Genomic DNA, 18,162 nt, shown 5'->3' on the forward strand with positions numbered 1-18,162 from the left:
AGATTCTGTGTTCACTGATAGCAGATTCCTATATTCATTGATGCATTCATGACACCATGAAGCACTGGAAAAAGAAAAAAAGGCTTCTCTTGCAAATGTACCAAATTGTAAAGTAACAAAAAATTCCAAATCTTGTAATGGAACTGCATTACATGCGGGCAAAGTGGATCCATTTCTGATATAGAATATGACAGCTTTTTAAGTTTCTACAACAATATGTGACAGGAAGAATACTATATCCAGTTGATACTGTAGGACAATTTATGGGGGCAGAGTGTAATAATATAAATGGAGTTTCAGAAAAGACACTGTGACTAATCTTACAAAAAATGCTAAGAGATGTTTAATAATCCTGATGGGTCAGAAGTTGTTCTTCAAAAATTCTCTTACGATTGATTGTTATTAGACTGTGTACTGCATTTGGTTCATTTTTCATTTATATATGTATGTCTGTAGTCTAAAACTGCTGCCAAGAGGAAATATTTGATTTGTAATTTAATACAACTTCAAAATGGAATAGAGTCACCAACTTCCAACCAAACTTGCAGAATCATAGAATATTTAAGGTATTAAATGCGCTTTGAGGAGTCACAAGACAAGCATCTGTCCACACCTCTTAACCTACCCACGCCAATTCTCACTAATGTTTATTGTTCCATTAATCAAAAAATAAAGAAGAGGAAATATAACAGCACACTAGAATTCCTTTTCTGAACTCAAAGTAATCTTTCTCCATTGCTTTCCTCTAGCATTTGGGGATGCACTGCTTATTCATTAAGGTATGAGAGGTAAATTTGAGGAGACTGAAGTGAGCAGAAAGGAAGGGAAATGAAAACGCATACAGTTAAGGAACCTGACTCAAATCCAACAGAAATTAACAGAAAACTATGTTTTACTTAACAATGCCTCTGCATTAGAGCCCAAGTGAAGAAGCAGAGCAGCTTTCTGCTGCACTTCTTTCACTGTACATAGACAGGAAGGCAGTGATTGTTAGTCCTGATTTGAACCTACCTGACTTTGCAAATAAAAGGAAAGAAACAGATACTTCAGTGTGTCTGATGTCTTCTGCAACACTAAAACATGCAGATCTCCCATTTAATTGTTAAATATGAAGTCTCTATGCAGGCACAGGGCTCCCCAGGTGGTGAGGCAGGACCCAGCAACCTGGGCATGCCCACGTCCCCACCAGCGGCCAGGCAGTAGGGATACAGTCCCAGCCCTGAGCAAGGGCAGTTCACTAAAGCTGGGGACAGGCCGGGGACAGGCCAAGGCAGGCCTGGACGTGGGCCTGGGTCTTGTTTGGGCTCGGTGGCAGGATAGGGCTGTGGGTAGCTGGGAACTGGCCCTGCTGGAGACTTGCTGGTAAAGGACTGACAGGCTGAGGGGGTAATCTATGCTAGCGAGGCCTGGTGGTACCCTCAGGACATATAAGATTAGAAAAAATCAAGAAAACAAGCAAAAATCTTACAATCATTTTGTTGCATAGTCATGTCCCTTGCTTTCATTTTCCATTTTCCCTTGCATTTTCCACTCTCTTTTGTTAACAATTTAAAATCTATTTAGTTACGGCTTTCAAAACTGAACTCAGACTCCAACTCTTTTTAGTTCAGCATTGTTAATGAAAACAAATGAAAAAATAACATTTGTGCTTTTTCAAAGGCTATCCAAATGGGCTGAGATCTTTTTACATGGTATCCATTCCTTGGCTTCACAAAGAAACTCAATATTTTTGTAACTTTGGAAAAACTGCTCCACCTAAAGGTTTGGCCAACGTTTGAATTTTCATCTCAGGTTTCGGGCTTTCTATAATGCCATAGAGTTTTTGTTAACAAACCCATGAGTTTATTTAAGAATCTTTCTCAGAAGGTAAATAGCAAGATATTTAATGTATACAATATGTTAGGTTTGGTCCCAGTGTCTTTCTTATTGCTCTCGGTCTTTTCCACCACAAGATACAATATGTGGCAGAGACCACCCAGCAATTATTTTTTCACTGTATTTCACATTACCTCTTTGTTAAATTTAGTCATAGCCTTCAACTCTATAAGGTAAAATATTCCTGGATACTTAAGACCCTGTGGTTTTCAATCTATATTTAAACCCTGTCCTATTCACTGTACAGTATGTTTAGGAACATAAACTCCAATTTACCTCAGTTTATTTGCCATTCAGTTATACTTGCAAAACTCTTAGCTAGTTTCCACATATTTTTAAATCTTCTAGGAACTGAAATAAATATATCAATTATACTGTATGATTCTTATTAGAGGTGAATAAACAATGCATGATAAATTACTCAGGAAACTACTGTTCGCCAAATATCCATGAGTTGTTTATGATTTCCTTGAATTTATTCAATGTTTTCTGATTGTTGTAGCTTTTACTCATTGCTTTTGAACTTCTGCACTTCAAATGTTCTATAGTCATTACACAATCTATGTAGTATTACTTTGATGAATGTGACTGAGTACATTTCTTTAAGAAGGGCTTTTTTATTTTTTTTTTTTACCAGAAAATCTGACTACGTAACTTTGTTGATATTAGTATTTTTCATGGTTTTGATTATAAAAACCTTTGTAATGGTTTCTGAATAAGTTGCAATCATACTTGGATGCATCAACACACCAGAACCAGAATCATCACATCATAATCAGCGTGATGCTGTTTCTGATTAACCACTAACATGATAGCAGATGTGTTAGCTTGGGTGCAGCATCACTTGACTGCAGCATCACTTGGCTGTGGATTCCTTGTTTTAACAATTCAGGCTAATAACCTCTTACATTGTCATCCTAGTCCCTGTGGATGTATTGTCCCCTCTGGAATTAATTTGAATATTACTTGCATTGTGCTCTAATATGCAGCACTGTGATAAATGTACTGTGTTTTCTGGCTACTGTCACAGCTTTCTAAGTCAGATCTATTAGGACTTTTTCATATATATAAATTAATGTGCATTGTATGAACATGAACTGTCTTACTATTCTGGGAAAAAATGCAAAAGCAAGTAACACACAGGACAGTCAAAGAAAGATATTATTCAAAAAATACTTCTATCTGTAAAAACTTTTTATTTGAATTGCTATTTATGAGCTAGAGATATAGTAAGCAATATGACCAAAAATAGGTTTGACACTCAATAAAATCCATTAAAATAAGGAATATATTGTACATAATTCTATATGCACAAAGCTCTGAACTCACAAGACAGAGAACCAGAAAAAAAGTTATTTGGTGATTTGTTAACATGCATAATGTCAACTGCTGTGATCAGCTGGAAAGAGGCAGGTGTTACCAATGTATCGGTGCTCCCATACAAGAAAGATGTCCAGCAGAAGCCTTAAAAATAAAGTTAAAATTGAAAAGTTGTTGAAATTCCCCATCAAGCACTCCCTTACATGCATTCCACAACTGATTTAAGGCTGGAATGTGCCAGGAAAAATTAAAAACAACCATAATAACAAAACATGACTAAGTTAGTACTTAGAATAGGTACTGAAATATTTGAACTTAATTCTGACATCTACATATTTAGATTATGTTCCATAAATATGCTGTCTTCAAAGGAGGATGTTGACTTGTATTTTCAGCCAAAGACAATCATCAGATAGCCAAACTAAGATATTTTTGTAAATCCATGATACTATTCTTAGCAAACACAAAGATCTTCTAAAAAAGTAAAAGTTCTTTAATTTAAGACCATATAACTTAATGAGAAAAAATACAGTATTTGGAATGAAGCAGAGAAAAGCACATATTGAAGACTGGCAATCTAAAGAAAAAGTCTGGAAAAGAGTGCTCTTCTTGTACAATATTTAGTCCAATTAGTTTCTAGTTGATGTTACACATAAAATCTAAAAATAATCTTCAGTTGTTTTTTTTTTTTTTTTTACATTTTCCTTAACATACTTCATTGCTTGTGAAAGTAGGGGATTAATAGCTCATGTTGTGAAAGCACAGTGTAGATTGGCACAGAGCAAATTTTTCCTCAGAGCAAGGTTGTTTTACTATACACGGCTGTCTTACTGTACTGGAGACCTGATCTACAAAAGCCTTTCTCTGCAAGTCCTCACAGAAGTTAGAAAATGAAAGATTTGTGAGATTTCTTAATTCCAGAAATTTGGGATTAACATCAGTTCAGTCCTTGTAGTTATCATATTGTTTCTAGTACATTGTCTACTATGCACAGAAGTATACATCCAGCTACTGATGAGGACTTACTGAGGCTCTCTAAAAAGTCTGTTTCACTATCTGATAGCTCCTCAGAAAATATCTTTTCTTCATATTTTTAAATATCCACCCACTTCATTATTCCTAACTACACATTCTTTCATAAGTCCTGAGCAGTGATAGCCAGTTACAGTGAACTGACCCAAATAAAGAAGTAGTTTCATAATACAAATCACACAGATTTACGTATCTGACCTTTTCTAAATTCAAAATAAATTCTGCAAAGGAGAAGAGCTATTGCACTAACACATTTTGCTCATGTGGTTGAGAGTCCAGAATGGTACTCTCCAGTGAAAGCAGAATGCTGAAGTACTTAAGTGAAATTCATCCTGGTGCAGAATACTATGTAAACTTGCAATGGTTCTGCATAACCCCTACTTCAGGGCTAATGTCATTTGGATACACACTGCTTGTTCTTCAAGTGATATATACAAGACGTATATAAAAAGAGAATGGCAACTTCTGAAAGGTGCACAACATGCCTACAAAAGAACTACCTGAACTACTGTCTGGGCTGAAACGCTTTATCTAAAAGCACAATCATCCATGTGCAGTTTTGTTTTGTTCGAACTCTGCCACTGCTCCATAGCTACCCACTGCTATTGATCCCCTGATCTGATCTGCTGTGAGACAATGCTTCTTGAAATTCCCATGTTGGGAAAATCTAAAGCTATGAAGGCATCAGCATTTTGTGTATCAAACTAAATAATTCAAAGTTATACAGTATAATTGATACGAATGGAAAGCATACGATTGAAATCTACTGAGTGAATCATAAAAGAGGAAATTCCCCTATTTGAAGAAATCAAATAGATCTGTGCAAAAAAAAAAAAAAAAAAAAAAAAAAAAAAAAGGGCAATCTGTTTCACAGGAAATTTTAAAATTTGGCTATGCTTGTATTTAAAATAAAAAAGCTCAAATACACTGAAATTCATCATGCAGCAAACTCTGAAAAAAATGCATTCTGGAAAATCAAAAAATTATCCTTTGATAATTTCTGAACGAAGTATTTCATGGTGGGTGAAGAACTCTCAAACTCTGCCATGTACAGTCAGGACGTCTAGGCTCATTACTTCATTACATATTTTGGACTGAAATATAGCTAACTGCCTGCAAGCCCTGGGAATGCCAAATGAACAATACAGTTTGCAGGCTAGCCTGGATGGTCTTTCGTGACTTGGCTCTCTGTTGGTCTTTGACACGTGTTGCTGAAGATCAAGGAGCCTGAAATTATCACGACCTAGCAGATTCTTTGCAGACTGCAATCAGGAGGTTAAACTGAGAAGGAATAAAAGCTTTGCTGGATACTCACTGAAATTGAACTGTCTCTGCTAAATACTTTCCATGCTTTACAATGCTGAATTTATCCTTTTGATTGTCTTTTCTTGCCTGCAGAGGAGGTGGCATTTAGGCAATGGTCATATAAAGAAAACAGTACCAAAGTGTAATTGCAGATCAGACATGCTTTAAGTTTCATTCTCTGAAGTGGGAATATACTACTACTGACACTAAAGGTACTTGGGAACAGGAATCTTGTTGGCTTTTTTTTGTTTGTTTGTTTGTTTTGTTTTGTTTTATTTATCTCACATTCTGGTATTAATCAGTTAAAATAAAAATGCTTACAAAAGAATGACTTTGCAGATGTCGTATTTGCTGCTCCATGCGGGCCATGCTAGGAAGAAGTAAAATAATCTGAACTGTGTTCTCAGTTTCTTTACCCGCAGAAGATGTACATTAGAACATTATTAAGTGTATGCTTGATTTTTTAAGTTTAATGCTTCATTACACAGGCACCACAGTCAGGGTGATAGTACAGGGGCATTCTAAGATGTGCAGGAATGTACATTATGAAATGACTCCTAGTCTGGCTGCCATGCTGATATTAATCCAGCAAAACATGTATGGTAGAACAGAAGGTTTTTGCTAGAGAACAGATAAGTGACACGGATGGAAATTATGGTAAATTTAAATTGATGGCCTAATTAGTATTATCTCTTTTTGTATTCTCTGTAAGAAATATTATCCAGGAGGAACTCATTTTGAATGAATGTTGATATAAAGTGTTAATTCTGTAGCATTTCCATTGTGATCTGGCATTAATTAATGCATCATTATTCTGAGCTGTTAATTAAATTATTACAGAAAGGGACATCTGCCCCAGTTCATAAAGAAAAAAAGTACATGGTGTATGAAAATGAGACTTGAAAAGGTCTGAAATGGCACGCAAGTTCCAACAACACTGGCAGGAACACAAAAATAAGCAGAAATACATGCATGATGAGCTTGTGGCTCTACAACCACGTGACATCAGTATGACATCAACATTTGCTCACTTATGATGGCATTTGATGACAGCAGCAAATTCAGGCAAGTCATAAACAACAGTCAATGAAGTACACTCTACGCTGATTACTAGGAATTACAAGGAATTTGGGGAATTAAATTAAAGACATGAATACATTCAAAATTCCACAGACTTGTAAATGCTCCATCTGGCTTTTGAACAGGAGTATCACTACATACAGTCAGAGTGCCAGGGCACTGCTGGAATTAACAAACAATCCTGCTGTTTGGTCTTGACCTTCCGTCTGCAGTCCAAAGAGGCTTCACTGAAACCAGGATTTCAGTTGATGTTATTATCAGTTGTGTGTTAGCTTTCTTTCAAAGAGAGCAGTAAACTCAGTCCTTTATCAAAGAATACATAGTCTCATCCTGGTGAAATCCATAGAAGTCTACTCACTGACTTCACAGGGAATTGGCACTTAAGCCAGAGTTTGAGAATGGCACAAGCAGACCTCTGAGGGAATGCCACGGAAGGCAAATAGGGCTCTCTGCAAGGGGCTACTTGGAACTGGGGTCCCTATGAATTATTAAACTCAATGAATAATTCAAGAAAACATTAGCCTAGAGCCTGAAGCAAATTCTGTACAATGTGACCTACCTGCCAGCTATGTGTCAGAGCCAGAGTTGCACACAATGCTTCCAGGACATGGCTTCCATAAGACTCAGCATTTACACTATTCAACAACTCTGCCTGTTTCAACAATTATCACTTTCTTTTGTTACATTTGGGCTTGCATTGAAAGATCTTTAAAATGTAAAAGTTAAATGAGGCTCTTATAAAGAAGTGGTTTGGGTGCAGTATATTAAAGGAAAACTTCAAAGGAGCTCAAGATACCTTTCAAGCTAAGGTACAAAAATTTAAACAAGAACAAAAGCCTCTCTTGTATTTTGAAGCATTAATTGTTCCACTTCTGTTGATGTAAAGTGAAAGGAGAAGCTTTTAGTTAAAAGCACGTAGTATCTACCAACGTGGAATGTTCCAAAGTCTCCAGGAATAATTTTAGCTTTGATACAATGGCATGGGTGAATCCCAAATTCTAATGCTTTCTGTAGTATATGTAATAATTTTTGGTAACTGAATCTATTTGATAAACATTAGTGCTTGAAGAGATTATAGGCATAAATCAGTTTCACTTTTTATATGACATTTCATATTTATATTTCGTAACTCTTGAGTGTTGTTTGCCACAACCTCATGAATGCTGCTGTGAGTGTTGTTTGATATTCATAACTCTGAGTGAAGTTTTATGTAGCACTATAGCCTGTTTTTCACAGGATACAGTATATAAAATTGCACTGTTCATTCTTTTGTCCATCTGCCAATTCACCTTCTTTAAGGAGGAGGAAAAATTGTAGAAACTGTACAGACGTAAAGTTTACTATAAGTTCCATGAAAACTGGCACCTGCATAGTAAAGAAAAAGCCAAATTAGAGTTTCTATGAAAGAAAGGCTTCAACTGTGAATTTAACAGCTCTGTTGACTATTGGCCTCTCAGCTGGCCAGTCTGTGGGTAGTTTAGCGCCAACCACAATACATTAGCATGCCCAGTTGTAATTAGTCGAGGATACTGTGGAGGGATTTATGTGAAATATGAAGTAATTATAAGTCCCATGTGTGAGCACATCATGGAATGGAGTCAGAGAGGAATGCTGGGCTGTTTTGATGCAGAGGTATAGGAAACTGGGGTACAATGTGGGAAAAAAAATAAAATTTATTGGTGATGTCTATGGACAACATGCTGTGGTATAAAATAAGCCACACTTGTCAACCTTCTTAGTAGAAAAAAGTAATAAAATATATAAAATAATAATTTCAGTCTTCAATGTATCTAACTGGTCCATGTAAGACAACTGGTACAGGAAGAGGAATGCCTTCTCCTTGTCAGTTCTACTTCATATCGTGGCAAGAGTATTCCTGCTCTAGACAGTAGATAGGCAAGCTGAGACAGAGAAGGATTAATTTATAGATTTTCTCACAGGTAGATGCTGGTTACTCAACCTGGAAAAATTGTTCCAGCTTTCAGAAACACTAAATAACACTAAATACTTCACCTTTCATTGCTTCAATCTGATTGGTATGGACTAAGAATGTTTGAAAGTGAAGCCCAGTGCTCTTTCCTTAAGAATCGTAAGTAACAGTATAGTAGATATGTACACATATGTTATATGTGCTGAAAGTTGCATTTTAGTCCTCTCTTCCACACTGTATGAGATGCCAGCTAGTGCAAGTTGTGATAAAATCTGTTTGACAAATCCAAGAGAACCAGTTATAACTGTAAAACAGAAAGTACCATAAAACAATAAATATAAATAGACCTAAATTTCCAGTGAGAATGCACAGAACTTCTTGTACCTAGACTGGACCTGCATGATCTTTGATTTTCAGATTGAGCTGATTATGCTATAGAAATGCTTGGTTAGTACAGCAACATCACAAGTTTGTTGCCCAAGATCATTAGATTACAGCATTATCATGAACATTATTGCCCTGCATGTTGTTTATTTTTACAGTGAACAGTGGTAAAAATGCAGGCTTTACTATATATAAACGAATTATTTCACTACTCAGCTTTTCCTGCCAGATGTTTGAGAGGCCAGCCAAACCCCTAGAGATATATAAGCTTGATCAACATGTATGCAAAAAATTAATTAAAAAGTAACCTAATACTGTCTCTTTTGTTCGTTCTTTAACAAAGTGACAGCATACTTTCATTATTTGCTGAGCACTTATAGATAATAACAAATTAAGTGTTGATCAATCAATATAATGATCCATTTGACCCAGAAATAATAACAAGAAAAGATACGTAGAATTTCTAATAAAATTACAATCCCAACAGAATCTGAATTCATTACTTTTGAAATATAAGGCAGACAGTTCCCTTCACTAACATGGATTTGAACCTGCAGACAGTAAATTATCAAAGAGGCCCTTGTTGCTTGCATGCTGCAATACAATTTTATTAAGAATTACAGGGAAAAATTAATAAGTACTTCAGAGCTCAGAGTCCTGAAGTACAGCATGGCTTAGATCATGGCACAAACTTGGGAATGTTCCCTACATGGAGTACGTACTCTTTCAATTTAAATATTATTAATGTTGTGGGCAAGGTTAAAAGTTCAGACTGTGTCCCAGTGCCAACCTGCAAAAAGCCTCAGAACCTGCCAAATGGTCCAAGTTTGTCAATGTGCAGTTAGCATGTTCTTTCCTGGGGTGTTCAGTGCTAATGAATGAGTTACTGAAAGTGCACATTGCAGTGCAGTGCTCCAAGCATCTTAATGCAGTGATTCCCTTTCAAGAGGAGTCAATAATTGCCATGTTTGTCTGTGTACTGAACAACCTGTTGCACAATCATGTCACAGTAAAGCCCCAGTAAATACAAAGATAATGCTCATTTCAGATCAAATTCAGTGCATTTAATGTGCTTCCCAGTCATTCACAGTTGTAGGTCAGAGATAAAGTTGTCCTTTTGAGTTCTTCCTATTCTCTCCTCTTTCCAACCAGAAGTCACAAACCTACTTCCTACAATGGAACTTTTAGTTTGAGCTGACAATGTTACAGAAAAGCCTGTTTATCAACTGTGTCAATCTCAACATGGTAGGCTAGGTTTATCTTTGGTCACAGAACTATATAGATCCCGAAGCTAAATTTTAATGAGTTTTGTTGCATTCTGGAGGAAATACAGCCCTGTAAGTACAGAGCTCCATGCTGGTATAGCCCTACTGCTTTCTGCAGCGCAGGGCAATGTAAATTGCCCATCCAGTCCCTCTACAACCATCAGGATACCAGGATGTTCAGAGAGAGAAATAGGATGATATTTAGAAATATCACCACAGAATAGAAAGGTGTAGAAATAATAGAAGACTAAAGACATAACAATACTTCATTTCAGGAATCTAAACAGTTGAAATTAGGTTTCCTTGTTTTGGTATCTTTTCCCTCCCCTGCTTTGTTCTACATGGGAGAAGATGGTCAACAGATTATCCTCTCTCTGACTCCTTTCAAATTCTTAATTAGAAAATGTCTTCTTGCAGTCCTAGCTAACCTCTCATCTCATGATCAACCATTTCCCAGGTCCACATGAGAGAAAGAAAATATTCAAAACTATGAGACATTGAATATTACTGAGAGTTTCAAAATCTGTTAACAGATGCTGTTCTTCAGAAGTCAGGCCAATCAGCTGATTCAACTTTGAAGTGGTCTGTTAGAAGCTATGTAGCAACTACAGAGATGTACATACAACATTCATAAACTTAATATAGACATCATACATATTCCTGAAAAACATCACAAAGAGCATTTGATAGACCTGGGAAATTCAGGCAAATTTGCTGAACAAACAAATCAAAAGATTATTCAGGAGGATTGTCCTTTCAAAGGCATTTTTCTACTCCCAGGCAAAAGAACTCAAATTTGAATACTTCCACTAGGCATAGCAGAAGAGAACTGAAACAGTCCTGCAAACAAGTCATTATCTAAACTATAACTGTTTATTCCGCTCAGCTGAAAGTCAAAGATGCATATGCAGGATTTAGAATTTTTCTTCAGTGGTAGATTTTATTTTCTCTTTCACTGTTCAGAGTTCTTGCAAATTCTCAGCAGTACAAAATCTGTCATTTCCTCAGCACTCTTGTAGTGTCCTAGTTATGTTAAAAAAAATGGCAACTATCCCTTATGGGCTCTGTGAATTATATGCCCAAGTGAGCTGAATACGAACATGACTTGATGAACACATGAATATTACAGGTCTGGGTGTGGGCGCAAAAGATGGCAAATGTACGGCAGAACACCAGCTGCAGGAGGTAAGCATACAAAATGTGGCTCCCACACAAAAGAAAGATTTTCAGAGACTCTGGTGGAAAGCCCGACAAGTACATTTTGTTGCTGCTAAAAGAATTTATTTCTACTGAAACCTATAACTTCTGGGTTAATAAAGTGAACTTTGATGGGACTAGAGGGAAATATGAGCTTCCTAGGGAAGTTAGGACAAACTTAGATGCATTTCTAGAACACAGATTTATGGAAGTGATTGAAGCTGATAAGATCAAAACCCAAGTTAACACTTTCCTTTTCTTTTCTATCACAGATGAATAGACCTCTTCCACAGTTGGCCTGCAACCAATAAAACTAATGATGCCTGTAAATAATTAATTTCATAGAATCATCAAGCTCACACAATTAGTAACCATTCATGTTGTTTTGCTTTGAATTTCGAGAAGTTTTACAGGATCCTTATTATGTTGAGGTTAACTGACTATGGCAGAATCTATGACTAAATCACATGGCTCAATGAAAAAGACATGCAGAAGCTGAGTTAGTTTGGTCAGATTTGTCCATCTGAGTTAGTACCTTGATAAGAGTCTGGAGAACCAATAAGAATGAAGGATCTTGAAAAGATTGACTCCAATACTAACTTTAAAAATAGGAGCATATCCACTATGCATTTACATTATTAAGATGCTAAGTGTTGCTTTTTTTTTTTTTTTTTTAGTACTGTCTCTTGCTTACTAGTGTGCTATTTAAATGTGCAAAGAAATAAGCATTTCTCATGCTCTTGTTAGAGGGATAGTTAATGCAGTGCAGAGGTGATAGCCATGTCGTAAAAGAACAACCTTTCTCTGCTGGAAACACGAAGCTTTCTCAATGCATCTAATAACACACCCTTTTCTGGAGGCACTGAAGGCCAGCTAAACATGTGTATATGTGTACGAAGGGGGTTATTGAAAAGAAAACAAATACATGCTGAGCAGGGATGTGGCAGATACAAATCTGGTCATATTATAGGAACACCTGCATTTTGTTCATGTGATGGGCACCTTCCCTTTCATTCTTGGGAGAGGGAAACAACTCTAAAGAGCAGGCCATGGGCTGTATGAATTGCTCTGATGAGACAGATTCAGCCTGTTGGCTTGAGGTCAAGCCAGACAAGACATGTCAGAGTTAGCATATTCTCTGTTTCTCATAAACTTAGTGCGTTTCTCTTTTATTTTACACACATACTGTTCAAATCCAGATCCTAATTTATGCCATTTCTTTTTTAGAAAAGGTTATTCCAGGCTTCTTTTTCAATGGCTTTTTTTTAGTATTTTTTTCTTCAGTTCATGCTACCTGCAGGTAGATTATTCAGATATTTGAAAGCTGAAATATATTACATATGGTAAAAATGATAAAGAAAATAGCTGCACTATTTGTTTATTATACGTGTGTATACATGTGCATATGTGTCTGTATGCATGTGTGTGTATCTGCATGTATATGAACTGTCTGGTGGTACCAGATATGTTAATTTTTCCAAAATATCCATTGCAAAATATAGTTTTCATTTTTCTAGTTCATTCATTCAATATAAATCGAACAACAGAGGCATAATTAGACAGCAATTTTTTAAACGTTTCAAAATTAATTGACAAGGATTCCTGAAAATGAATGCTACAACTGAGTGCTATACATAGCTCTATTTCCTGAGGACTTCCTTTCTAAGCCTTTTGACAGAACTTGATACAATTAAAAAAATTAAAACAGTGGTTTAGATAATACTGAATTACAACATTTTAAATCTAGTGCGTGTAGTACTAAACAAGTTCTTTCAGGATAACATGCAAGGGCTTTTGAAGGAAATACTTTCAGTTATCAATTAAATCCTCATTAGGGAGAGAATTTTAATAGCTTTTCATGGAAAATTTTTTGTCTAACAAATGTGTATTTTTATTCTCAGAATTACTATATTCTATGAAAATGTCACATTTCCAAAGCAAAGCACACAGTACTTCTGAAGTCAATTCAAGGTTGCCTCTGTGTAATTCAAAATTTACTATTAGCTCTTAATGAAGGATTATTTTTATTTTGCAATATGTGTATTACAATCCTGCCTAGATATATTAATAGTTTTGTACTCTTAGCTCTGAGCCGAAACAGCCCATGTAACTTTATTGTACGTGAGGACTGGCATTCACAAAGCCCTACCTGCTTTACCAGTTTTACTGGAATATTCATTAAAAAAACAATGGAAGATAAAACAAGGAAGATAAATACGATAAATTACATCACCACACCTACTATCTTTCTAACATGCTCACAACGAGTATTGTTGAAAAAAGTGCATTCATCCTGAAGAAAACTTGCCTGAACCAAAAATGGTAAGTCAATTTTCAACAATACCGTAATTAAAGGCTCTGATAACAAGGTTACACTGCAAAACAAAATAAACTTCAGAGAAGTACACAATGTCCGTTTCCTGCGAGTAATAGGAAAAATTTAAGAGCTAATGCATTTGACATTATTAGCATATGATTTCCTCAAATTACGTTTGGAAAAAAAGCATTATCATTTATAAATATATATATTTCGTATTTGTTTCAATGGTACTAATTTGTGCATGACTCAGATGACACACAAGATACGCAGAGAAAACTTCTGTTTTCCTCTAATATCCTTCAGTTCTTAATTGCACAAAAACGGAAGAGGACAGATCTGAATTTAATAGGTTGATCAGATAGTTTTCATACAGAGTATTTTTTAACAAACTACTGAAAATTTCAGTGAATCAAGCATATTGTGCTTTAAGTCAACAACACGTATAATTCATTTTGTAAACCAGCCTGTATAAATAAATGCCAACTGTAACTATCTGAATTTCAGGTCTGAGTTAAATCATATATTTAGAACTATAATATGTGAGTGACACAGTAGGATCTTGTTTATTGAGATACGCAGTAGAACCTAAGGAACTGATATTACAGTGGAAAGTAATCTAAATTGCTTTCACAGAATTTCTGCTACTTTCAAGTAATAAAAATGTTACACTCTACACTCTAAATAAAATCTTAGTTGCTATCGACAGTTAGTATGAAATTCAGTCAGAACTACCAACTTGTGAAAATAAGGCCCAACTTCTGTTGTTTTTGTTGATACATTTGGCATCCAATCATGAAAAACAATGTCCATGTCACTAAAATGGCCTCCAGGCATTCAGTATATCTACATTGAGGTTAAACATCTATGTGAAGATGTGACAGCACACCTTATAAAAGATATTATTGAGTAATATAGACTTTCTGTAATAACCAAACAGTAAAGAATATAGCTTTTTAAAGGTCTCCCCATGGCTGATCTCATGACTCAAAGATGAGAGACTGTGCTGCAAGCTAAGTAATAAAATCTGGTGGATACTGTGGGCTAGCTTGTGACAAATCATATCAAAGTATTATTAAAGAAGGAACTTGAGACCCAAGACTATTATTGATTCTTGACAGAATTTCTTATAAATAAATGTTGCAATCTGATCCTGGACTCCCAAGGCCCTGGTAGAATTCTGACTATTACAGGGCAGGTTGCAAAACAGTAACATTATATTAGTGAAATTTGAAAGAAGCATATTCAGTGTCAAACATGTAGCATGGTCTAAAAAGACCAGTAAGAAACAGTTTTTTCGTAGGCTTCGTGCACCTGCAGCCGCAGATTACTGTCTAAAATGGCAAAACAATTTCTGAGCTTATAACAGTGCTGTGAACGTGTTAGTGGAATGAATCTGTGACCCTTTAGAGCACTAAGGACACACCTCCATTAGTGTCCATATTCCTGCACTGAAGAGGCTGATACAGTCAACTGAAATGACAGGGTGATAAATATAAAACCACTATCATCAATAAGACTGGAATGTAAAAGCACTTAGTTTCAGTCTAAGTAACTCACAGAAAGTTTGGTTTCAGGAACCAATGTATCATCCATCACTACTCTACCTTCTGTTGACAAAGTAATTGTAAGATATCTAGAATGGAGGTTCAATATGAACTGACATTTTTGAAAGGAGGAATTGTGTGCTGCACTTACTCATTAAATGTATTTTCCTCCACTAAAGATGTTTCCTTTTTTAGTTTATGTATGAATAACTTTAGTTAAAGTTCCCTTGACACACTGACTTTGCTTTGAATAGCACCTATGTTCATTAACATAAAACCTGAAAGAAAATAATTTTAATGTAGCTTTTTTAACACTTCAAAAACCTTTAACAAATTGATTGAGCACAATTATGTATTCTAAAGGGAATTGTAAAGAGATCACACAAGGTTGAAAAGTTCTGTTCAGTGGGAAAAAAAAATTCTAAGTAAAAACAGGCACTCTGTGTGGAACTTTGATGCGCACAGGAAAAAAGTAATAAAATTATTTTAAAAACCTAACATCTCCCTGTTACAATAGAGACACACGATTATTGTCTGCATTATTTCATGCATACAAAACATCGTGTTGGTTTAACAACATAAAAAGAAAGTGCAAAGGTCAAGATAGTCAGAAATTAAAGAGAAGATAAATTATCAGTCAACTTAGTACTGAGAACAGTGAGTCAAGGCAAACCTGAACAACTACTTAGTGAGGGGATCATACCGATTTATAAATATGGTTGTCTGCTTTCAGGACAGAATCTCATAATCATGACAGTCTTAGCTAGAGATAGAATATTGCTGGTATTATTTTAAGAGTCCATGTTAACAGCATTCCTTCAAAAACCTTACAAAGTAAATCAACAACCCACTGCACCCAAATGCTTCAGCTGATACTGAATGAGCTGCTCCTAAATGGGAGTTTATAATCTGCAAAAAACAGGTGTGTTTTTTCCCCTCTATTTGCGATATAAATTTATATCCAATTACTTTAAAGGAATGTTTTAGATGGTACTTTTGTCATTACAGATTATTGAAACTCAGCCATATCATATGTTATATTTAACATAAGAAGGAGAATAGAACTATCAGTACACACCAGGTAGAAGACGTATGGCTTCAAGATATAATGCTCCCCACTTTCCTGGATATCAAAGGAACAAGATGCCACTGATTTTCTTTGTTTGCGTAAGATATTGGTTTCAGGATGGCAGAAGCTCTCATTGGGAAGATGGTATAGGAAGACTTCCCTTGGCATCCCCTTTCTATCTACCGTCCTGTCAGCAGCACTGAGATCAGAAAGAAAACTGCCCAAACTCAGCACTGGCTTGAACAGGAAAAGACGGGGGAGAAAGAGGGTAAGTTGCAGCTAGATTTTGACAACTACAACTTGCACGAGTGTAACACTTATTCTCTCCACAGAGCTTCTTCATGCTATCGGAAAGGTTTAGAAAAATCTCTCATGCACTGAATGATTTGTAGTAGAGTGAGATGGAGGGATGGCTTTTGATGGGAAAGAGGAAACGTCTTTACTGTCATCTCAGAGCACAGCACAGTTGTCTGAATTCCTCTGAGGACCTCTTCTGTTCTTAACAGACCACACCTGGTAGCAGGAACGAGATGAAGCTGTAGTGGGAAGCAGGCTATGCTGCTGGGAGCTCGCACACGTGTGCAGGCAGCAAGCAGCCCTCTCTGCAGGAGGCAGTGGAGGCCACGCAGACAGGATCCGCCCAGCCAGCGTTATCCTGCTGGTTATGGAATGACATGAAGCAGCTGCTAGGAAAATTACTGTGAGGAAAAGACTTTCACTGATGGATATGGTGCTGCTAACACTGCTTTTGGACAAACTCTGTTCTCCCCCAGAGAATATTTTCCCTGTTTTCCTTTTCTGTTGCTCACACAGAATGAGCATTTCTAAATGGGAAGATGTCAGTCTACCTTCAGACTATATTTGCTGAGTCCACACTTTCGGTGTTAGGCTTGACCTCATGTCTTAGTTTTAAGAGAGCTTCTTTGACCAGCCTGTTCTTGGTATCTGGTGACAGCACCGGGCAGAGGGGATACATGACTGATGGTTTGCAACAAAATAGCTATTACCTGGTGTGAGATTGCTATCACCATTTGAACAATATTTGCATTCTGCTGCAGATAAGGAGGAGTCTGGGAGTAAGTAGGTGATGGTGTCAACAACATGAGTGTGGGAACGAGACCAAGTACAGGGAGAGCAATCTTTACAGCAATCTCCTAAAGGCTGAAGGATTAGGAATGTGGAACTTGCAACTCCACAGCTTAAGCACCCATCCTCCCTACTTCCTGAAATCCTTCTGTAGAAAGGACAGACCAAAAAGGAATTCCCAGACCATTTCAATAATTTCCTCCCCTTTCTCATCTACTGTGAGATAGGACTACAGACTAATTGAAGAAATGCTGCTAAATATATTGTTTCAATATCTCAGAGCTGTTGACTCTGCTCTAAGATGCCATTACAATATTTTGTTTAGAAAAAAAATCAAGTTTTTCTTATACACTACAAAGTTTAGCATTAAATCAGTATGATTTAAAGTATTTAGTACCTCAAAAGACTTAAAATTCCGTGGGGTTTTATTTACTAAATAGACAGTAAAATGTGAAACAATATTGGCATCAGCAAACCAATAGTATTACGGGTCAAATTCTTTTACACAAATGTACCAGTGCATAAATTCATGCTTTCATTCTATGTAGAGGATGACCAGAGATATAAAATATAATTCAGTAACATAAGGATAACAAAACCTAGCAAAGAGTGGTTATAAGGAGTAAAGATAAGTCTTCACTACTTATGGACTGGGCATGGGCACACCTGCCTATCCCCCAGTGACCCTACGAAGTGGAGATTTACTCTGTTATATTGCAGTGAGTTTTTCTGAGTAGGCTGGAATGAACATCTAT

The sequence above is a fragment of the Tetrao urogallus genome (assembly GCF_951394365.1).
Source record: "Tetrao urogallus genome assembly, chromosome: 5".
Classification (NCBI taxonomy): Eukaryota; Metazoa; Chordata; class Aves; order Galliformes; family Phasianidae; genus Tetrao; species Tetrao urogallus.